Source organism: Anastrepha obliqua, chromosome 4 (assembly GCF_027943255.1).
Source record: "Anastrepha obliqua isolate idAnaObli1 chromosome 4, idAnaObli1_1.0, whole genome shotgun sequence".
NCBI classification, from domain to species: Eukaryota; Metazoa; Arthropoda; class Insecta; order Diptera; family Tephritidae; genus Anastrepha; species Anastrepha obliqua.
In genome coordinates, this window is record NC_072895.1 from 61,375,296 (window position 1) to 61,383,719 (window position 8,424).

Below are 8,424 nucleotides of genomic sequence, written 5' to 3' on the forward strand. Positions count from 1 at the left end.
CGTATCATATTCTGTGAAATTAGTGAATAAAATATTTCATAATAAATGTCAGTACAGTGCCATGAGGACCGGTGATTGTTTCTTGTATCATATATTAATTTTTATAGTTACTCTTGACAAAAATTCAGTATCAGGTGAGGATTGCTTTCTCTACTTTACGGCTGATAATAAAATAATAATTAAAATAGCTTCATTGTTTTTCGAAATATTTTCATTAGAAGTTAAAGCTTTTGCTTGAGCCAATTCAAAACGAGCAGTTTTAAAAGCCTAAACAGCTTCTTTGAGCGTTGAAAAAGGTTAACCACTTTGTATTTTATTTTTAATGGTCGGGAACAGAAAGAAATTATTAGGTGCCAAATCAGTGTCAGCAAATCGATGTTTCGAGTGCTCATAAACACTCGCGCATTGCCTTGTTGATTCGCGATTTGTCTTCGGTAATTGGTTTTTCTTAATTCTTCGAAAACTTCTGGCTCACAAATGGTTCTGTACCACTCAAAATTGAGTGTTAAGTTCTTATAATGGTACAGTAGCGATATGACCAGATTTTTCGAAAATAGCGAAACTGGTGACCATTTGTTTTAAGGTGCTTCTTCACCGAATAACTTTTGTTGGATTAAGCTCGTCTTGAAACATCCATACTGTCAGCTCATATGCACAGATCTAAGGATCATAGACTATTACGATGTCATAGACGTGCTTAGTCCGAACACGGCTGAATTCTTTCAATATTTCTTTGCACCAATCGGCACGAGTTCTTTTTCAAATTATGCAGTATCTAACGAGAGAAAATCGTCTGGACAACCAAATGTTCATATCACATGTATGCTCATTTACAATTTACAAACGAAGACACTCTGCCACATGGTGCAACAGTCATCATAGACACTTTGAGGTGCCTACCTCACCCGCTACCAGACATTTCTGCTTCCAACTACTTTCCAACTTGTTCTGGCCGATGACTTTTGATCTGGCCGGGCAGCACTACAATTTTACAAAAAATTCAAAAATTTGATCGTCACCTCAAATGCCGAAAAATGGCAAAAAAGTGATACCCAACAGTGGGAAATAATTTCATTAAAATTCATAGTAAAAAAATCTGTGAATAAAGACCCAAATGTACAGAAAAAAACCTTCAAAACTTGTTTGTACACCCAATAATATTTTTGTTTTCAGCTTCATATTTGGTTTGTGTGTAGTTTAAGTAATCGAAAAATACGAGAATAATTTCTATCTGGTATTTCCTTTGAATATGAATGCTTGTTACATAAATTTCCTTTGACTTCTACATTAAGTAGTATTTAAAATGACCAAAATCGGATTCTAGTAACCGCTAATCTTTATATAACTGTAATTTTCAAAAAGACCAAAAATACGTTGCTTCACCAGTCTGCACCTGTGTTTATTTTTTTTTGAAAAAAATTTCTTATGCAAATACAGTTTATGCTACAATAAATAGCATAAAAATCAAAGTTTACAACTTTGTACCACATTTATAAAAAATCGACTAATTTATATCATAACTTTAAATTTTTAACCAGAATTTAAAAACAAAATTTGGGTACGCAGTTGTATACTCCACTAAATGCCTTCAATAGCGACTAAACCTTCTGGCAGATTTTGTATCATTTTTTCCTGACCAAGTTGCGCATTTTCACCATATAACGAATGTACAACATTTTTTTATACTAAATATCAATGAACTTTCTTTATTAAAACACCACCAAACTTAGTACAAACTTTCCTTTGGAGTTTATTAAGCTCTTTTTTTTTAAATCTGACAAAAACTACGCCCACCTCCCATAAAACCATAATTTTGTTTTCCGTCCGTCCGTTATTGGCGAACATGAATGAACTAAAACAACTTGACGGCGGATGGGGGAGAATATATTGTACTACTTTCTATAACAAAGTTTAAGATGAACTTTGAACACGAAATTTCACCCCCGTTTTGCTCTCAAATATAAAATACGCAATGCACACATACAAAGATTATGAATTTTGAAAATATGTACAAAACACGATAAAATAAAAGCTATTTAACTAAAACCAAAATTCCGTTGTATTTTTGGATAGAAAAGTAATTGAAAGTACAAACTTGTAACAAATCATGAATGAAAAAATCAGAAAGAAAAAACTCCATATGAAAACACTTTGAAAATTCATTGCCAAAATGCGAACAGAAGTTATTTTTAGTTCTATTTTATTTTTGTGAACAGAAATGTAGGAATTCAATACAGCAACTTAACATACATACATACATACATATATACATACTATTCATGCGTACTTCGATACTCGTCCCCTTACAAGCACATGACAATCACATTTACTTTACCATCAACTGCAATGGAATTTGATGGGAATTGAAATTGATAACCGGTCAATGGACTAGTCGACTGACTGTTTAACTGACAATTGAATAACAACTGTATCTAGCATTGTACAGCTGCGTCATTGTCCAAATATTTATATGGAATTATAAGGCATACTCTGCGAACATTGGTGCTTTAACCCAGTTGGAAATTTCGGCTTTTAATAAAACGAACCGCTGGCTGCAAAAGTTATTGTCATTAAGATACCAAACCAGGCTCGCTAACTAAACTGCTTACGTACATGTATGTCGATAAGAACATTTATAATCCTAGGACAAGTTATTCCATACTTCAATTCCAGCTTTCTTCCATAATGAAATATATTCGGAATTATCGAGAATTTAAAAAATTTAAAATTTACTTTTAAGATTTATTTAAAAATTAAGATTTATTTTGCCAACTTATAGAGAGGGAAATTTCAAAATTGGTTAAATTTTGTTTCAGGGTAGTCTCGGTAAAATTTATTATCAAAATAGCTTTTTTCCTCTTCTCAAAGAAATCTTTTGACCAAATCTGCGCCATTTTGACTAATGAAAAAATTTAATAAAGTAAACACTTTTTTTCTTTCATTTGAACTTTTATAATCAAATCAAGATAAAGATAAAGATAAAGATAAAGATAAAGATAAAGATAAAGATAAAGATAAAGATAAAGATAAAGATAAAGATAAAGATAAAGATAAAGATAAAGATAAAGATAAAGATAAAGATAAAGATAAAGATAAAGATAAAGATAAAGATAAAGATAAAGATAAAGATAAAGATAAAGATAAAGATAAAGATAAAGATAAAGATAAAGATAAAGATAAAGATAAAGATAAAGATAAAGATAAAGATAAAGATAAAGATAAAGATAAAGATAAAGATAAAGATAAAGATAAAGATAAAGATAAAGATAAAGATAAAGATAAAGATAAAGATAAAGATAAAGATAAAGATAAAGATAAAGATAAAGATAAAGATAAAGATAAAGATAAAGATAAAGATAAAGATAAAGATAAAGATAAAGATAAAGATAAAGATAAAGATAAAGATAAAGATAAAGATAAAGATAAAGATAAAGATAAAGATAAAGATAAAGATAAAGATAAAGATAAAGATAAAGATAAAGATAAAGATAAAGATAAAGATAAAGATAAAGATAAAGATAAAGATAAAGATAAAGATAAAGATAAAGATAAAGATAAAGATAAAGATAAAGATAAAGATAAAGATAAAGATAAAGATAAAGATAAAGATAAAGATAAAGATAAAGATAAAGATAAAGATAAAGATAAAGATAAAGATAAAGATAAAGATAAAGATAAAGATAAAGATAAAGATAAAGATAAAGATAAAGATAAAGATAAAGATAAAGATAAAGATAAAGATAAAGATAAAGATAAAGATAAAGATAAAGATAAAGATAAAGATAAAGATAAAGATAAAGATAAAGATAAAGATAAAGATAAAGATAAAGATAAAGATAAAGATAAAGATAAAGATAAAGATAAAGATAAAGATAAAGATAAAGATAAAGATAAAGATAAAGATAAAGATAAAGATAAAGATAAAGATAAAGATAAAGATAAAGATAAAGATAAAGATAAAGATAAAGATAAAGATAAAGATAAAGATAAAGATAAAGATAAAGATAAAGATAAAGATAAAGATAAAGATAAAGATAAAGATAAAGATAAAGATAAAGATAAAGATAAAGATAAAGATAAAGATAAAGATAAAGATAAAGATAAAGATAAAGATAAAGATAAAGATAAAGATAAAGATAAAGATAAAGATAAAGATAAAGATAAAGATAAAGATAAAGATAAAGATAAAGATAAAGATAAAGATAAAGATAAAGATAAAGATAAAGATAAAGATAAAGATAAAGATAAAGATAAAGATAAAGATAAAGATAAAGATAAAGATAAAGATAAAGATAAAGATAAAGATAAAGATAAAGATAAAGATAAAGATAAAGATAAAGATAAAGATAAAGATAAAGATAAAGATAAAGATAAAGATAAAGATAAAGATAAAGATAAAGATAAAGATAAAGATAAAGATAAAGATAAAGATAAAGATAAAGATAAAGATAAAGATAAAGATAAAGATAAAGATAAAGATAAAGATAAAGATAAAGATAAAGATAAAGATAAAGATAAAGATAAAGATAAAGATAAAGATAAAGATAAAGATAAAGATAAAGATAAAGATAAAGATAAAGATAAAGATAAAGATAAAGATAAAGATAAAGATAAAGATAAAGATAAAGATAAAGATAAAGATAAAGATAAAGATAAAGATAAAGATAAAGATAAAGATAAAGATAAAGATAAAGATAAAGATAAAGATAAAGATAAAGATAAAGATAAAGATAAAGATAAAGATAAAGATAAAGATAAAGATAAAGATAAAGATAAAGATAAAGATAAAGATAAAGATAAAGATAAAGATAAAGATAAAGATAAAGATAAAGATAAAGATAAAGATAAAGATAAAGATAAAGATAAAGATAAAGATAAAGATAAAGATAAAGATAAAGATAAAGATAAAGATAAAGATAAAGATAAAGATAAAGATAAAGATAAAGATAAAGATAAAGATAAAGATAAAGATAAAGATAAAGATAAAGATAAAGATAAAGATAAAGATAAAGATAAAGATAAAGATAAAGATAAAGATAAAGATAAAGATAAAGATAAAGATAAAGATAAAGATAAAGATAAAGATAAAGATAAAGATAAAGATAAAGATAAAGATAAAGATAAAGATAAAGATAAAGATAAAGATAAAGATAAAGATAAAGATAAAGATAAAGATAAAGATAAAGATAAAGATAAAGATAAAGATAAAGATAAAGATAAAGATAAAGATAAAGATAAAGATAAAGATAAAGATAAAGATAAAGATAAAGATAAAGATAAAGATAAAGATAAAGATAAAGATAAAGATAAAGATAAAGATAAAGATAAAGATAAAGATAAAGATAAAGATAAAGATAAAGATAAAGATAAAGATAAAGATAAAGATAAAGATAAAGATAAAGATAAAGATAAAGATAAAGATAAAGATAAAGATAAAGATAAAGATAAAGATAAAGATAAAGATAAAGATAAAGATAAAGATAAAGATAAAGATAAAGATAAAGATAAAGATAAAGATAAAGATAAAGATAAAGATAAAGATAAAGATAAAGATAAAGATAAAGATAAAGATAAAGATAAAGATAAAGATAAAGATAAAGATAAAGATAAAGATAAAGATAAAGATAAAGATAAAGATAAAGATAAAGATAAAGATAAAGATAAAGATAAAGATAAAGATAAAGATAAAGATAAAGATAAAGATAAAGATAAAGATAAAGATAAAGATAAAGATAAAGATAAAGATAAAGATAAAGATAAAGATAAAGATAAAGATAAAGATAAAGATAAAGATAAAGATAAAGATAAAGATAAAGATAAAGATAAAGATAAAGATAAAGATAAAGATAAAGATAAAGATAAAGATAAAGATAAAGATAAAGATAAAGATAAAGATAAAGATAAAGATAAAGATAAAGATAAAGATAAAGATAAAGATAAAGATAAAGATAAAGATAAAGATAAAGATAAAGATAAAGATAAAGATAAAGATAAAGATAAAGATAAAGATAAAAGATCATTACCAAAGAAAACTAAATTTCCAGCAGGGCCACAAACATCTATAAATAGATAACATGAAAGTAAGTACATACACATTCTTTTACGTCTCTTTATAAGTGGATTGGTAAACACTTGGCGCAGTTGAACAATGTTTGTCAAACATTTACACATATTTCCGTCAACAAAACGAATAAAAGGCAAAATGAACAGTTTTTCTCATTTCCTTTTCTTATTTGGAATATGTATGACATAGGTATACCTGTACTGAATGTATGTAGTTATCCTTTTGTTAACGAGTTTTTTGCTCTTTCATAGCAAAACGTCAAATAGTTGCTGAAGTATGTATAAATGCATACATGCATATGTATTTATACATATACAGGACAGATACTAGTGAAGCTAAAAAGTTTTAGATATTTGTAACAAATGACACGTGACGCCGATTTTAGGCGGCAAAGATTGTGTTGAGTGTGAGAAACTTCTTTGTCGAATTAACATTTCTTTATAGTTCTCACAAAGACGAGATAGATATATCAACAATGATATCAAGGGGCGAAATTGTCCAAGCAAAAATCTCAAGTAAAGTGATACTGATTCATTCGAAGCTATTAAAAATATGTAATAATGTCCTAATAATACGAGTATTCTATGAACTCTTTTGAATGACTTAAAAAAAAAATGTTGAAAAACTGGACGCAATAGGTAGCGAACGTTATGGTCGATATATGTATGTATTGAAATCATATTTATGAAAAAAATTTTACTAGGTGACGTTATAGTCATGATATTCCTGAACAATCAGTTTTTGATTCGACTGTGGAAATCTTTGGCTTACCTGACCTTTGATTCATGCTTGGATTATACACATATTTTTACGTGGGAGGAAATATTTGTTCAGAAAATGAAGTCGCTAACTGGCGCTACTGCCGAGATATTTACGTAATTTCGATCTCAATGAAAGTGCCAATTGAACTTAAGAGAAAAAGAATTTTATTAACATTCCTGTGATCAAAGCAGCTAACATATAGACGTTTTTCCTTAATCGATTAAGTAGTACCTTTGAGCGACTGACGTCCTATTTTGGCCACATTCTAAGTAAACTAAATGTCGAAAATATTCAGTAAAGTAAAAATGTATGTCCAAAGGTTTAGTTTCAGGAGATGGGATAGACTTATTTGTTTAGGGAAATTATTTACCTCTTTAAAAAATAACTTTAAAGCAGTCTCCTTAGAAATGTACCTTTAAACATAAATAAGTAAATAAAGTTCCAAGGTCGTTTTGCGGCTATTTGGGACGGTGCTTCCAGATCTTATTTTCATTAATGATAATATACATTTTTTTACATGAATGCCTAGAGGCTCTGTCTATCCTGGTCTGCACCATATACCACTTATCCTTCATATAGAATTCTATGAGTTTAATGACTTCGATCCTAGTTTTTGTTTTTGGTATAATTAATATAGCTATTGATATCCTAGATTGAGATTCCCCATTTACTGGAGCTGTCCGATTAAGCTTAAGATAAGTAATATATAATGTAAAAAAAATGTACCGATGACAAAAAAAATAATTATAGAGTACCTTGGCATAATAAAGAACTGAGAAAACTTAAAATCTTGGAAGCATTTTGACTTTACATATCCCCTACAAATAAAAGTCCATAGGTGAGATATCACACGATCTTGGTCCGAGATAAGAAATAAATTGCTCATCGAAACGACGCCGCAGTAAATCCAATGTTTTACGTGCTGTATGGCAAGTAGCGCCGTCTCGTTGGAACCAAATGTTCTGGAGATCACGGGCTTCAATTTCCAGCATCAAAACGTCGTGGTGCCAGCATCGATCCGATGCCAGATTATCCGATCTAAGAAATAATTGCTATTGGTGTGGCATTTGGCTCTATGCTCTCTATTTTGAATTATACCATTGCAAAGTCATATTCTGTGATATGTTTTTTTATTCAATGTTTTAGTCTAGAGCAATTCTGTTGCCAGGACCTGGTAGCTGTTGAGGTGTGTTATAAGAGTAGAGGCGGATGGCTGAGATTTGTGATTGTATCTGCTTATTTTCCTTACGAACCAGTCTCGTAAGGTTCTGTGAGCGGCGTAGTCTAGGCCTCGTTCTCTGTTGCGATGCTAATGCCCAGTATACAATCTGGGGCAGCCGCAAATGTAATGAGCGGGGCTCTCGGCTGTTCGATTCTCGGCTCGACCTTAATGACAGGAGGTGTTTGGTCTTACCTTATCAAATTCAAAATTTGAGTGGTCAATTAAGAACTGGACTCTCTCCTTGCCGAAGATTCGTGCTCGAGCCACAGGTATATTGGAGTTTCAGTGTGGCGAGGAGGCACAAATGTCACTGCTCTTCAGAAACCGTAGAAAAACAGACTGGCAGAAGCTTAGGGGGTGTTGCGGGGCTTTGACG